General features: G+C 41.0%; 1 protein-coding gene across 2 annotated transcripts in view; it reads right to left on the minus strand.

The window, feature by feature from the left end:
• REPS2 (RALBP1 associated Eps domain containing 2) overlaps positions 1–17,227 on the minus strand; it is a 173,168-nt gene that overhangs the window by 144,150 nt on the left and 11,791 nt on the right. The gene's annotated exons all lie outside the window — the stretch shown is intronic.

Here is a 17,227-nt window from a genome sequence, read left to right on the forward strand (position 1 = left end):
TGCAATAATTGTCGGTTTCCATTCCATCACCTGGAACAATGACATCCTCCTCCCCACCTAGATTGAACTCAAATGTTACTTTGCTGTAGCTCCTTTCCACCTCCCCGATACAGTATATTTTCCCAGTGTATTCTCAGAATACTCTATCCAAGTATCTATTAATGTCCATCACATGATACACTGTCTTAGACTTGCTTCAAAATAAAAGGGGGAAGGTGAGGAGGTGGGGCACATGGGTGAAACAAACATAACCAAGAGTTAGTAATTGTTGAAGTTTGGTAATGGGTTCATGAGGGTTCAATATCCTGTTCTCTGTACTTTTGAAAATCTCCATATTCAAGTTTTCTGTGACTATTTCCAAATGTATCACATTATAATTAATTATCTGTTTATCTCTGCCTCCCATTAAAATGTCTTCTCTTCAAGGCAGGGGGCAACTTCCATTCATCTCTTAGCATAAGGATAGGCACCCAAGATACAGTCAACAAATTCTCAATCAAGTGAATGAAACCAACCCTCAAAAATAAAATGTCTCTGAATTTTATAATGTAGCCCTTATTGTGAATATATACATTACGTATCTTAAGATACAGACTATCCCACACAAGGAAAAAAACACACCAACAACATTAGTGTAGTTCCAACATTGAGATAGTTGTCTTGCAGAATAACTCCTACTATTAAGAAATTGTAGGCTGGGCACAATGGCTCACGCCTATAACCTCAGCACTTTGGGAAGCCTCAAGGAAGATCGCTTGAGGTCAGGATTTCAAGACTAGCCTGGGCAATATAGCAAGACCCCATCTCTACTTTAAAAATAGGAAAAAAAGAAATTGTAATCCTTGGTATGTGAGAAAATTAACAACTATATTTTCATTGAGTGTTAATCTACTATCAGGTTAACTTTCAGTTGCTCCTTTACCATAACTACCACATCAAACTGGAAAGCTCTTTACTACAGGTAACTGAAATTGCTGGTGAAACATTTATGGTACTTGAAGACTAATACCTTAATCTGACATTAGTAAATGGCCTTATTTACCTGAAATCTGTCCTTTGGTCCCATATCACCACTAGAATCATTGCTTTGGAGCCAAAGTAGAATATATACACACAAGTGAGTTAAGCCCATAGGTTACTTTCCTTGCTCTTTGTACACCAAACCTCCAAGAGAGATACCAAGAACATTCTGAAATATTCAAGCCTCAAGGAAGAGAAAAGAATTATAAGCCTTTGGAACTTACACATGGACTTCTGAATCAAAACAAAAAAGGTTAGTTCTGAAAGGTTTTTTTCATTCATCAAGGTTCAAAGTTTTCTAAGTTTAAAATCTCCACGGAAAAGCTCTAAGTTGTGGGTAGAAATGTTTAATGGTATCTAAAGAAAATAAGGTGAAAAAAAGTTTATCCCAGATACTCAATTAGTGGAGATGTTTTATATAATTGCTCCTTCAAACAGTCCAAATCACTGGGCTTTCCTCAAAATAAAGGGGGAAAAATGAAAAGATTCCACTTCTCTTCTTTAGTCTAAACTCCAAACCTGTAATACTCCCAGCTGGATCCAACTCGCAGCTGGATCCATCTTAGGTTACACATTGTGCAAATTCCTAATACAGAGTAAGAACCTATGGGCCAGTGTTTTCTCAGGTGGAAGGCAAGAGATGAAAAAAAGGAATAGATTAAATCAACTTCCTTACAGCTTACAGATGTACACTAAACGTCTGGGATGCTGGATACAAATCAGAAAAATTCACCGATCATTTGGGAGAAATCTGAACAAAGTTCTGGAAGAAGGTTGAAGGCCACTAACATAGCTTCCCTCCTACCTAATTCTATAAGATTAGGCGACTGTGCTGAGTAACCAGTCCACACATGTTCCAGTTTGCCTGAAATAATACTTTCTTTCCTGGCTGAAATGTAATACATTTTCAGAACTGTTCAAGGGTTTAAATAAGCTTCTCTCAAGTATTATTAAAGGTTTCCTTAGAAAGATTTTAAAATGTAAAAACTCTTAGTGGGAGGGGCTGGAAGAATTCTCCAAGAGCACCCCTATTTTCTACTCTCCCTCTGCTGCAGCTAGCAAAATCCAGATTCTATGCTCTCGCCTCGACTGTTTCAAGTTCTGTCTCAAGATGCACACCTTCACACACCAGCTTCCATATTTCCTCCGTGACCTCTTATCAAAACCACATCACCCTCCAACTTCAAAGGACTTCCAAGACTCTTCATGCCTTTCCTGTGAAACCAAGCATGGCTTCTGAGGTCCTCCTGTCTGGCCCAAACTACCTTTCCAACATCATCATGTCTCTCTCCTCCCCGCCCTGCAGCTAATGAAGACTTTAGTCATACTAGATGCCCATTTCTTTGCCTGCCAGGCTCATTCTTCAAGTCACCTCAAGACCAACCTTATCTTTGTAGTCAATTCCACATGGCATGTACTCTGCATTCCCATAACACTTTTTACTAGCTTTCTATCACATCCCTAGCCTTGCAACACAGCACAATTGGCATTTTGATAATTATCTCCACTGTAGCCCATCTCCTTTCCCTATGCCCTAAGTGCTCAGCAGAAGACAAGAGTATATTCTTATTATTTACATCTCCCGGGGACTCATATTTTACTATGCCTGCTGTATGCTCAGTAGCTCAACAAATGAATGTTGAATTAGTCTTCACAGCCTGTTGCAGCAGAATCTTTCTTCTTCCCCTCCTCTTGTATTACTTTTACAAGTAGCTGTTAAATGGGCTTTAGTCATCTCACACTATATAGCCATAAGAGTTCCTGCAGGAATATAAGAGAATATTAATTTCTCTGTTCCCTTCCTGCTCAGCTAAGAAGATACTGATTAGGGTCAAGGCATAAGGAAAGGCAACTGCCATTCTTTATCCTGGCCCTAGCCCTCATAGCCCAGGAGAATACTTCAGTGATGCCCCAGCCAGTCAGAACTCCAGAGATACACCTTCGTCTACTCAGCACAGCCCCAGGGGGTGTCAACCCTCCCCAAGTGGGCAAACTCAGCAACAGAAATACAGAAGAGAATCTGAAGTACATGCTTACAAATTGTACCTCAGCCTCTCAGGGAACAGCTGAAAACACAGGTCAACCTCTATGCTGGTTTTCCCTTCCCATTCATTTATACTTTAACATTCAAGAGAGACTTTCAGTCCAGAGGGACATGGGTGAGCTACTCAAGAAAACATGAACCCCCATATCTGATTACCCAACATTAGGCATTATAGTATATGCCTAAGCCAAACGACACTGCTAAAGAGAGGGCAGACAGGCAGTGCTGAGGTGTGCTTTCAGAGAATCCTACTAAAACCTTAAAGTACTTGTTAGTTTAACAAGTTTTGATTGGGCACCTCCCCATCAAAAGCAATGTGCTGAGTGCTATGCTAAGAACTGAGCAGCAATGCACAGAATCACCTATTCTACATAACACACACACTCACACACATTCTCTCTCTCCCTCCCTTCTTCCCTCCCATTTTGCCAAACCATCTGAAAAGTGAGTTGCAGACACACCTCAAGACACACCCCCCAAGTACTTTACTATTCACCTTCTAAGAACAGGGATATTTTCGTACACCACTGCACCATCATCACCACACCCAAGGAAACCAACTTTAACACAATATTATCATACAACATGATACGGTTTGGCTGTGTCCCCACCCAAATCTCAACTTGAATTGTATCTCCCAGAATTCCCATGCGTTGTGGGAGGGACTCAGGGGGAGGTAATTGAATCATGGGGATTGGTCTTTCCCATGCTATTCTTGTGATGGTAAACAAGTCTCATGAGATCTGGTGGGTTTATCAGGCATTTCTGCCTTTGCTTCTTCCTCATTTTTCTCTTGCCACCACCATGTAAGAAGTGCCTTTTGCCTCCCACCATGATTCTGAGGCCTCCCCAGGCATGTGGAACTGTAAGTCCAATTAAACCTCTTTTTCTTCCCAGTCTCAGATATGCCTTTATCAGCAGTGTGAAAACAGACTAACATACGACATATGGTACACATTCACATTTCCTCGATTATCCAGAAAATGCCTACAGAGCTGAATTTTCTTTTCCACATCCAGGATTTAATCAATGTTCATGCACTGCATTTTTATCTTATTTTCCCTTAGTCTCCCCCTAATCTAGAACAATCCCCCTTGGTTCTTAATGACACTGAATCATTTAAGAATCCAGGCCAGTTGTCCTCAGAATGTCCCATGTTTTGGATTTGTCTGTTTTCTTGTGATTACATTAAAGTCAAACGTTTCTGGCAAGAACACCACACAGGTGACACTGTGATATAGTGAGAGGTACACAGCAGTGAGGGGCACACAATGTCACAACATCCCACCATTGGTACTGATTGCAAAGCTTGGCCATTTGATTAAGGTGGTGACTGCCAGATCTCTTCATTGCAAAGTTATGTTTTTACATTGTACTTTAAGACCATGTGAGCATTCTATCCCTTGAAAAGCCAGTTTTAAAATCTGTTAAATACTAATTTTCTAGGTAAGTCTAGCTAAATTATATCAGCATCTATAGAACTAGAATACTAATGTAAAATCACAAGGATGGGGGTAATATTTATTCCATGAGATAGGTGTCATTACACCCAGTTTATACACAAATAAACCTTCCCAACTCAGAAAGTTAAGTGATATGTTCAAGGTCACAAATTCAGAGCCAGTACTCAAACCTACATGCATCCAGATCCAAAGCTCATGGTCTTTCCATTACATCAGTGGTTGGAAAACTACTGCTAATAGGTCAAATCCAGCCCACTGCTTGGTTTTGAATGGCCCACAAGGAGAAAATAAATGGTATTTACAGATGAACATTTGCAATCGATTTGATGAAAGGGAACACTATTCTTTGAATCCCATTAAGCAAAATGTTATCCCCAAAATAAGAATGTTGTTCTTCTTATAAGTAGACCTGTATTACCCAAAAAAAAAAATGTACTCAGTTATTATATTTTGAATTTTGTCAATAAAAAGCTTGTGGACATTTATTTTTTCTCTTGTTATAGAATTACCTATGTAATATCTTTGATTCTGCTTCTTGGCCTGCAAAGCCTAAACTACCAACTGACCCTTTCCAGAAAGAATTACTAACCCCTGCCTAACAACGTGCTACTTCCCTGGGCTATACTTTATATCCTTTCAGATACCCTCAGTAGCCATGCAGAAAGTGTATTTTCTTGAAATAATCAACTGCACTAGGTAAATGCCAACTTAAAATACTGAAAACACAGTCAGATGTGGAGGCCCGTGCCTGTAGTCCCAGCTACTTGGAAGGCTGAGACAAGAGGATCACTTGGGCCCAGGAGTCCGAGGCCAGCCTGAGAAACATAGTGAGACCCTGTCTCTAAAAAAAATTTTTAATAAAAAATAGTAAACACTTCCATGAGAAGAAAACACATGTATTCACCTTCTTCCTCAGCCCCCATTTTTCACCCATTTATATACATTTGTTTAAGTTTTTCAGGAGCTTTCAAACAGGAGCTTCCTATGTTACTATAAACTTTCACGGCAACCAACCAGAGCAATTGGATGCCATAGTTCAGATATTGGATATTGGCAAAATCTATGCAATAATTCACACACTAGAAATAAGATTTTGCTTTTTTAAAGAGAAAAGGTGTTATAATTCTTTAGAACCATTCTTTGAAAACATCTTTATGCATTTGTGAACACATAACAATCCAAGATGTAAGCTACTCTTACATTGCAAATCAATTTTGGAAGCGACGTTATCTTTTAGATACCCCAAGATGACATTTAATTTAGGGCTAGCAGGACTACAATAAACTATAAGCTAAATCCAGTCCAGATGCTAAATACAGTCTCTATTGGCACAGGTTATGGCTCAGATCTGATTTGTCAGTATTCTTGGCCCAAGGCCCAAAACTCACCCCAGTAGCAGGGAAGACTCAGCCTGCCACTCTGGCTCAGATGGAATCTAAAAAAGGAAAAGACTCTAGGCAAAAATAAAAAATAAAAAATCAGGAACATCACTACTGGAAACAAGGATCAGTATAGCATCCAGAAACCATTTGGCAATATCCATAAGAATTACAATTTACCTTTTGATCTAGCAATTCCACTGCTAGAAATTTATATTCCATTTTACATTAGCAAAATGACACATGTATATTGTCATTAATACAGTATTGCCTAAGTCACAGACTAGAAAACTAGAAAACACTTAGAGGAATACCATCTAAGATATTAGTTTAATCAATTGTGGTTGATCCATACAATGGAATTCTAGGCAGCTCTAGTGGACATTGCCATATCTGTGACTGTGCATCATATTTTGAAAAGTATTTCTCTATTTGCTGAAATTTCACCTGTTACAAGCCCCACCTCCAGGTTTAAAAGTTGAGAATAAAATTCCTAGACTCTATTGAAGCTAAGATGCAAATGTGTCACCCAGTCACCACTAATCAGATACATCCACACCAGACTTTGCTTCAGAAGTGAGAAATGTAAGGAAAGAGGCTCTGCTCAGAGCTACTTTTGCAGGTGTCACTGCTAGGTTGCCTTTCTGGTGCAGAGTGGAGGTAGAAGCAGTTGCAGTCAAGTCAAATACCTAGCATCTGCTGTTCAGTGGAGGCAGCAGCACAGGTGGCTTCCACTTAATGCTAGTACTATGTATGTCTTGGGGCTTTGTTTCTGGGAACCCGGATGCTAGCCTGTTCCTCCAGCCCTCCAAAGGATTTCATGAGTTACCTAAAATCCTAATCCCTTTTTGGCTTAACCATCTAGGGTGGACTCAGTTGTTTGCCATAAAAACGACCAACTAACCAAGAGGAAGCTCTTTATGTGCCAATATAGAAAAATCATCATGCTAAAGTGTGAAAAAGAAAAAAAGCAAGGTGCACAAAAAGCAGTTGGTATAGCAGGTATCATTTCTTCTAAAAGGGGGTTGAATATAGATGCATTTATTTATATTTTCATAAGCCATCTCCAGAAGCTGAAACTAACAAAATTGGTTTCTGGATGTCTCCAGGGAAGAAAACAAGGTGGCTAGGACACAGTGGGGAGAAAGAGTTTATTGTATATTATTTTGTACTTCTTCAATTTTGGATCATGTGGATATATTATCCTTTTTTTTTTTTAGGCAGGGTCTCATGCTGTCATCCAGGCTAGAGAGCAGTGGCACAATCATAGCTCACTGCAGCCTCAACCTCCCAGGCTCAAGTGATCCTCCCGCCTCAGCCCGCTGCAAATAGCTGGGACTACAGGCATGTGCCATCACACCTGGCTACTTTTTTATTTTTTGTAGAGATGAGGGTCTCCCTATGTTGCCCAGGCTGGTCTTGAACTCCTGGACTCAAGCAATCTGCCCACCTTGGCCTCCCAAAGTGCTGGGATTATGGAAATGAGCCACCACACCTGGCCATTATTATCTATTAAAAATAAAATTAGAAAAGTTGTAAAGAATACAACCTAACCGAAAGTCAGCAAGAAATACTATAAACACACCCCAGAACCATTCCCCTTCCATCTGATATAATTTCAAAACAAAGTATCCAAGAGGGTTTGAGTCCCATTTGGGTCACCAGGATTTTGTTACCCACACAATAGGTGGGTTTGATCACTTGGCAGGTTACAGTCCAATGACCCCAACCAAGGAGGATATAATGACGGGGTTTTATTACTTGCAACAAGGAAGGTGCCTCCCCCAAACAAAGGTGAAAACAAGGCTTTTATTGGGCTGGTTAGCTGAGTCATTGTACACAGAGGTGGAGTAAAGGGAGTGCAAGCACCAATCATGCTTCTACATACACGTATAGAAAATGGCAAATAAGCGCCTCCCTGGGTGGGATTTTTAGTATGGTAATGAGGAGAGTTAGCCAAAATTCATCTCCAGCTCAGGCATCTCTGGATCCAGCTGGGCTTTTGCTTTTCCAAGACTGTGCTTCTACATGGAACTTTTTGAAACAAGAACTCAAGGTGCAACAGTTAAGCACATTGCAGCCTTGAACTCCTGGGCTTAAACCACCCTCCTGCCTCAGCCTCCTGAGTAGCTGGGACAAGAGGCATGTGCCACTGCACCCAGTTAATTTTTTAAAAAATTTTTGTAGAGACAAGGTAGGTCTTTTTTCACAGTACATACCCAAAACACTGGGGAACCTTGGATTACAGCTGAACAAAGCTTCAAAAGTCTCCACTCACCAAACCCAGATTTAACTCACAAATGCAGTACTCTTTCTTCTAAGCAACAGAACAAAGCAGTAGTTTGCTTTATTAAAACTAGCTATCTTTACTGAAGGTGGCACTGTCTGGTGCGACTGGGTAACTGTGGAGAAGACACCTGACCTCCCTTGGTCTCATGTACTGGAATTAGCAGTCAGACTGAAACTAACCCAACAGTCCCATAGACAGTTGTTTTGGATAAACATAGAAACTGACCCTTCTGCTCTTAAAGCTTGAAACTTGTTTGTTTTATCTAAGTTCCTTCCTCAGGAAAGGACCTTCAGGCCTCTCAAAAAAAAGTATCAAAGATCTGAAACTCATCAGATCACTGCACCATATGCTTCCTTGTCCCTCCTTAGTTCATATTTTCTTACACATTGTTACATTTCTTTCCTGCTATATAAATCCCTAGTTTTAATCAGTCAGAGACATGGATTTTAGACTGAGTTCCCATCTCCTCAGCTGCAGCAACAGATTGAAGCCTTCTTTCTTGGCAATACTTGTTGTCTCAGTAATTGGCTTTCTGTGTGGCAAGCAGCAGGACCTAGACCAAACCCCTGATGTTTCAGTAACAAGACTAGATAGAATACAATGCTTTTTTGAGATGCACAGATTCTATATAAAGGAATTCTATGGGTGAAATCTAAAATTATGGTTTCAACCTCTCCTTTCGGTATATACCACTTCTACTTTTTACTATGACTCTCAGTATACCTGCTACATTCTCCTACAAGACTATAAGTTTCTTGAGGGCAAGTCCTGCATTTTAAAAATCATATTTGCATTCCTCACAACACCCACCCCATTGATTTCCAACTAGGACGGCTCATGAAATAAAATACATACGCATCCTGTGTTTTAACTCTTCATGGCATGATGAGAACCCCTACATATGGTGTTCTGTATCTTTGAATATTGAATTATGTGACTCTATCAATCTATTCAAATAAATCAATTGTTTAAAGTTTTAAAGGATCAGAGACTCCACCCAATCATGGGATATCAAGAAACAGAACCTCAGGTAAGTCATTTTGTAATTACCTGATTCCACGAAGGAAAGCCAAAGAGAAATACAACACATCCTCCCAGAAATTTACTCAGCTTGGTTGGGGGTGTTATATTAAAATCCAGAGATATGTTAATAAATCAAATAAGAATTAGCACGGTTCTTTTAAAAAAAAAAAATAGAGATGGAGTCTCACTATGTTGCCCAGGTTAGCCTCAAGCTCCTGGACTTGAGTGTTCCTCCCACCTTGGCCTCCCAAAGTGCTAGGATTACAATCATGAACCACTGTGCCCAGCTGAGTATGGTTCTTAAAGATGAGAATTCAAAGAAATTCTATACTCAGACTAGCTGCTTTAGTTGTTCCTGACTCCCACAGTGTATTCTCTCCTCTGCTATTAGGGGGCCAGCAGAAAGGTCTGGGATAGTCAGTATAAAATTCATTAGAAGTAGGAACTGAGGTTTTTGCACAACTGATTGCACAACTATGATGGGCATTGACAGAGTAATTCTACAGATTGTTTTATTATGCACCTAAATTGCTTTTTGGAAAGAGAAAGGATAATAGGTAGTGACAGCAGTTGATGACAATGATCTCTTATGACTTTTGTAAACTAGCCCTTCTTTGGCAAGTCAATACTATGGCTTTCCAAGCTGCCCAGCTGGCTGCACACATGCAGGCATGCATCACCACAGGGTCAGGAGTTCCTCGGGGTTGGCACCTGCCTAGGGCAAAATCAGGATCTAACAACTCAAGGGTGAGGAGAGGGAAAGAGGGCAAGGGAATGAACCACTGAGGCACAAAGGAAGCATATACCCCACTGGTTTCGAAGAAAAGAACAATAGACTTGGCAGTAAGAACTAACATTTACTGAGGGTAGACTATGTGCCAGGCACTAACTTAAATGCCAGAAATTAATGACATGAAGTAAACACACACACATACAAAAGCAGTCTTCACACTAGAACCGAGTTAAAATGCAATTACGGCTCAGATTACAAAAGAAAATTAGTTTTAGCATTCTGGCCCAGGTTTCGAGGCTCTGCATTATCACAGAATTTTTGTACAGCTGGAGGCAGAGAAATCTCAGGTGAACGCAAATGTACTGCCAAATTATATAAAGCTTTAACTGGTTCTGGCAACTTAGACTTATCTCACCAGCCAAAGGATTAGTTTTTCAGACAATTCATTTATTGATATTTTTAGTGCTTTTCAAAAATAAAATTACAGATTGAGGTTATTTGGTATTTTTATAAGTTTGTTGATTTCAGTCTATTCTATATTTTATGCACACTTACACGTGCATGTGCACACACATGCACACACACATATACACATTTATTTTTTAGAGAAGTGAGTGCCTAAGTGAGAGGAATTGAGCAAGCCAGGATATTTCAAGTAAATGGAACACCAGTATATTACACACAGATCCTCGACATGCTTCCTCGGGGAATGAATGTGAATGGAAGTTCAGTCTCAGATCACACTGAAGTTCTCTCTCTCAAGCCCAAATCTAAATATATTGAGATTCTCTAGCATAGAGCTAAACTCATACCATAAACATTCACTGTTGGCGGGATAGGCAATCTGACTTCATTAATTTGGTTTCTTTGTAGAGCTCCTAGTGAAGACCCAATCCAATTGTTAAAATAACAAATGCACCTCTCGCCTCTCTGATATTCTGGCAGCTCTCTCTGAGGAAGCTGGCTCTATTCAAAGCTGCCGGCTCCAAGGCACACTAAAGCTGGGGAAGGGCCTTTCTACTCTGTTCATGACTGTTCTCCCCAAAACAAGATCTCATGACAACCAGCACACTCAGGTCCCCTGCATCACCATGGCAAATCCAAACAGCTCTAAGGGGCTCTGCCTCAACTAACCAGAACCAAGCCCCAAACCTGTCCTGCTCTTGGCCCTCCTGTGACCTGCTCCTGTGACCTGATAGCCACATTATATTGCAGACTGACCTCTTTTCATGACTGAATACCCTTTCTGTGTCCAAGCTATGCCCATCCATCCTCTTCCCTACCTAGACACTCATCACTTTAAGGCTTGGTCTTCCTCTCATCTGTCTTTGTCCTGCACCTCACCCTCAGCTACCTGCTGACACTTCCCTGATATTCAAATTCCTAAACCTTTCCCACTCTTACAACTCCTGCCACTGAGCAATGCTTGCCAGGACGTACATCCCTAGGAGCCAGGTAGATCTCCTCCTTCCTGGATACCTCCTACTACTACTGGATACTACCTCCTCCTACCTGTAGATACTATTCCATCTTCCTAAACTTTCCACTGACAGATCTGATAAAATCTACCCATCCCCCTAAACTGACAGTCCCACCACAATGCATGAGCTTGGATCTAGGTCCTTATTGTTCCCAAGATGCTCTATCCCAAGTACAGTTCACTGTTCACAGTTATGAACAGGGTGGAATGGCCCTTCTCCAGCTTTAGTGCCCTGGAGCAGCCAGCTTTGAACTAGGCCAGCCTCCTCAGAGTGAGCTTGCCAGAAAGTCAGGGAGGCAAGAGGTACATTTATTATTTTAACAATTGGATTGGGTCTTCACTTAACAACTGAGAGAAATTCAACACAAAAAGGGCAAGCTGAGTCCTCAAAGAGTTTCTAATCTGGTTGGGGTGTGTGCATCGAAGAAGTCTGAGGGAAATGATCATTTATTGAACATCTATCACACACCCTCTAGGAATTGTGCTTTTCTCTTTATGAGTATTATTTCTAATAATGAAACGAATCCTATATGGATGGTTTTGCAAATAAGAATTTCAAAGTTCAGAGAAGTTATCAGAGAAATTCTGAAAAACTAGAAACCATCTGGATTGAATGATCTTGCTGCCCAACAAGTTGTATTATAAATGTTACATGAACCATATTCACCGAGCAATTAGCCAACCCCTTAGATTCACACAGATACTATTCATTCAGTTCTCTTATGTGGCACACTATGCCAGTGAATGGAGTCTCTGGGCCCACCAACTGAAAGACACATACTCTTTGTACCTTAGCAGCCAGGGACAGATGCAAGTTAGGTCCCACTATTTCCTGGCCCTACAAATGGCTATCAGCACACATCTGTGAAAGAGGGAGCAGGTGTAAGGGGGACAACCTCAGAACTATTTTCTTTCAATAAAACAAGAACAAACCACAATGCTGGCTTCATCACAACTGTGCTGTAACCAACTGAGCTAACCAGAGTATACAATAGAAACTAATGAACATTTGCCATTTTTCTTTTGGCTGCCTTTTATCCGAACCCCTTGCCAGTGTTTATGAAATTTTCCACCTGCTTTCAGCTAAATAAGCTAAAAGTGTCAGATTCTCACTTTCCTGATTTCTTTTCCATCAGGGTATGGGCACAAGACCTATGCTCTGCCAGACACCACCCACACAGGCATTTGTTTATGTTTTTATTATCACTTCAATAGCTTTGGGGGAACAGATGGTATTTGGTTACATGGATAAGTTCTTTGGTGGTGATTTCTGAGATTTTGATGTGCCCATCACCCGAACAGTGTACACTGTACCCAATGCGGTACCCAATGTGTAGTCTTTTATCCCTCACCTCCTCCCACCCTTCCCTCTGAGGCCCCAAAGTCCATCGTTTCATTCTTATGCCTTTGCATCCTCATAGCTTAGCTCCCACTTGTGAGAAAATACAATGTTCGGTTTTCCATTCCTGAGTCACTTCACTTAGAATAAAGGTCTCCAACTCCATCCACGTTGCTGAAAATGCTATTATTTCATTCCTTTTTATGGCTGAGTAGTATTCCATGGTGTATGTACGTATGTGTGTATATATATGTGTGTGTGTGTGTGTATATATGTATATGTGGGTATATATGCACACATATATACCCACATATACATCACACACATACATAAAATATATTTTTGATATATTTTCTTTACCCACTCGATTGATGGGCATTTGGGCTGGTTCCATATTTTTGCAATTACGAATTGTACTGCTATAAACACGCGGCACACGGGCATCTGAATCAGTAATGAGTGCTATGAAACAGCAAGAACAGTAGATGATTGTTTTCTAGTGACAGGAGCAACGTCCAGTTCCAGAAGCAGCCCCACACCCAACATCCAATGCAGGCAATGGTGGTGGTGTAGGTGGAGGCATCCAATATTCAGTAGCTACCAATTCTGTGAGGTTATCTGGCTGTAGTTCCGGCAGTACTGCCTCCTAGTTGTGCAGTTTTCAAGCCTTATCCCCAGTCTTCCTAAAGAAAGATGTAGCTACCCAATATCCTGCCAATAAACTGTTTTTCCACTTAGATTAGCCACAGGCAAGTTCTGTTATTAACAGGACTGTGTTACTAAGAATCTTGGGTTTTATAGAGGACAGGTCAAAGGTGAGCCCTGATCATTCCAGAGCTTTCAAACTTGGCTGTATCAATTATCTACTGCTGCATAACACACTACCCCAAAACTTAAGTGCCTTAAAGCAACAGCATTTATTTAATTCATAATTCTGGGGGTCAGTAATTTGGGCTGAGTTCAGCTGGACAATTATACTGATCCGAGGCAGGCACCACTGATCTCAGATGAGGGTCACTTATGCTTCTGCAGTCGACTATTGGGTTGGCTGGGTACCTTCATTTTCCTCCACATAGTCTCTCTTCCTCCAAGAGGCCAGCCAGGGTTTTTTTTACAAGGTTCCCAAAGCAGCAAGAAACTGAAGCTCTACCTCACACCTAGGATCAAAATCCACACAAGGTCTTTTCTACTATATTCCAGGGTCAGACCAAATCAACAGGACAGCCAAGATCCTAAGGATAGGGAAACAGACTCTACCTCTTGATGGGAAGAGTTGCAAAATACTGTGAGCATTTTGCAATATACCATACCTGACTGTTTGATAAAGAGTACAATGGGGAGGCTGTCACAACAGAGATAACACTAGGAAAGTCTCATTTATTAGAATTGCATATACCTAGAATCTGTACTCTCACCACCATTTCCATGAACCATTACCAACTCCAGCCACTGATACAACAATAGCTAACTAGAAGCAATAAACACACAGTGCTGAGCCAGCAAACTCCATAGCCTGTAAACGGTTTGTACAGGTCAGGCCCCTTGGATCTCTTATCCTGCAGGACGTACTAAAGAGCATGGACCACAGTCAAGTGCCATGTAATACCAGCTCCCTGGCTTTGGCCTCTCTTTCTTCGAGCCTCAGTTTTCCTCCCCACAAGACTCAAAAATAACATTTTCTGCATATGAATAAATAGTCTGATCACTTCAGACAGAGGACTAGTTAACATCCCTAAGTTACAGAAAAACCTAATATAACTGGAAGGGAACCTAAAAAGGCTCTGCTCTGGATTTGTATATCACGATCTTTAAGAAGTTTAACCAAATCCCCCTTCCAAGAGACACTCAAATTGGCAGACCCCACAAACATTTATTTAATTGAAACTAGATGTTTCCTTGACAACTGTTGAACTGAGAAAGTAAAGGCTCCTGCAAGAAGTCTCCATGGAAACCGCCCAGTCCTTGCATCTACCATTCACCTTATACTTTGGCTGGCATTCAAGCACATCAAACCAGCAATAAAAACATAAGGAAGTTGGAAGGACTCTGGGGCAATGAAGAATGCCTGTTTCATACAGTGAGATTTTTTTCCCTGGAAAAAGAAGGCAGAGTCAGTCCAAATATCTAAGGACTCAGATTAAGAAGCCTCTGAATGTTCAACCCATTTTTAAAAATACCCCATGTCTTAATTTGTTGGGGCTGCTACAACAAAATACCTTAGACTCAGTAATTTACAAACAACAGAAATTTCTTTCCATTCTGGAGGCTGGAAAGTATAAGATCAAGGTGCCAGCAGATTCAGTGTATAGTGAGGGCTCACTCTCTGCCTCATAGATGGCACTTTCTTGCTGTATCCTCACCTACTGGAAGGGGCAAACAAGCTCCCTCAAGTCTCTTTTCCAGGAACACTAATCCCATCATGAGGGCTCTGCCCTCATGTACCTCCTAAAGGCCCCACTTCTTAATACTATTGCATCAGAGACTAGGTTTCAACATAGGAATTTGGGGGAGACACAAATATTCAAACCACAACATCCTAAAATTAAATCAAAGGCATAATATATTGGTTTCCTAGGGCTGCTATAATAAAGTACCACAAATTGGGTGGCTTCAAACAACAGAGATGTATTTATTATCCCACAGTTCTGGAGACTGGAAGTCCAAAACCAAGGTGTCAACAGGGTGGGTTCCTTTTAAGGGCTGTGAGGGAGAATCAGCTCCATGTGTCCCACCTGGCTTCTTGCAGCCTCAGGCGGTCCCTGGCTTGTAGATGCACTGCTTCAATCTTCATCTTCATGGAGGGTTCCCACTGTGTGTCTGTGTCTTCACCTGACTGCCTTCTTCTGAGGACACTCGTCATATTGGATTAGGAGCCCACTCTACTCCGGTATAACCTCACCTTAACTTAATTATATCTGCAAAGACCCTCCTTCCAAATAAGGTCACATTCTGAGGTACTAGGGGTTAAGACTTTAATATATCTTTTTGTGGGGGACACAATTCAACCCAGAACACACAGCTTTTACATAAAGTATTTTATTTTACCTGTTCACTAAATATTGGTTAAAGCGAATTGATAGCTCCACTTATTTTGTAGCTTAATCTAAATAGAACGTTCATACTTGGTCAAACAAGCATACCTAGCTACAATGAAATGTGGGCAGTACAACCTTTACTCTGGGCATCCAGGTGCCCAGCTCAAAACTGGAGTTTCTACTTCAAAAGAGAAGAAGAGAATGAATATCTCCATCATGCAGGCAAAGAGAAGAATCACTTGGGATACACAAGCCTAGTGTCTGGATACCATGGCCCTTAGGTGAAAACCCACTGCATAAATGAAATCATAAAAGTTAACCGTGCTCAGAAAAGACCTTGGAACTGACATTTAAAAACTGTGTGATTTTTTTTGTCTAACAAAAAACCAGAGGCAAGAGACACTCAAAGGGCACACAGTGAAGAACATCCCAAATTAGAAGCACTTGAGGGAAAAAGTCAATCATACACCTATGCACAGGGACTCACTCACATGGACCCACGTGGCTCCATTTCATAACAAAACTGAACCAGAATTTCAGAACATCACCAAATACAAAAGTGCTTCTTATTTAGCATTTGTGATTCTCTGACCCTGATCTTTTTAGATCCTGGGGTTCTTTTTCTTAAATACTTTTTTAATTAAACTTTTTGAGACAATTGTAGTTTTATATGCAGAAGAAATGATACACAGAGATCCTATGTGCCCTTTGCCCACTTCCTCCCAATGGTAACATCTTGTAAAACTATAGTGCAATATCACAACCATAATCTCAACATTAATACAGTCAATAGAGAACATTTCCATGCCCACAAGGACCCCCCCCCCATGATGCCTTTTTTTTTTTTTCCTAAGACAGAGTCTCGCTCTGTTGCCCAGGCTGGAGTGCAGTGGTGCAATCTCAGCTTACTATAACCTCTGTCTCCCAGGTTCAAGCAATTCTCCTGCCTCAGCCTCCTGAGTAGCTGGGATTACAGGCGCCTGCCGCTACGCCCAGCTAATTTTTGTATTTTTAGTAAAAACAGGGTTTCACCATGTTGGTCAGGCTGATCTCAAACTCCTGACCTCAAGCAATTCACCTGCCTCAGCCTCCTAAAGTGCTGGGATTACAGGAGTGAGTCACCACGCCCAGCCTCATCATGCCTTTTATAGCCATCCATTTTACTCCCGCCCTTGCCCCCTCAACCCCTGGCATGCACTAATCTGTTCTCCATTTCTACAATTTTGTCACTTCAAGAATGTTATATAAATGGAATCATTCAGGATTGGCTTTTCTCACTCAGCATAATTCTCTGGAGATCCATCCAGATCGTTGCATGTATCAGTACTTCACTCCTTTTTACTGCTGGGTAGTATTCCATGCTATGGATATACCAGTTTGTCTAACCAATCATCCATTGAAGAACATCTGTACTGTTTCCA

The sequence above is a fragment of the Mandrillus leucophaeus genome, unplaced genomic scaffold, assembly GCF_000951045.1.
Source record: "Mandrillus leucophaeus isolate KB7577 unplaced genomic scaffold, Mleu.le_1.0 Scaffold490, whole genome shotgun sequence".
NCBI lineage: Eukaryota > Metazoa > Chordata > Mammalia > Primates > Cercopithecidae > Mandrillus > Mandrillus leucophaeus.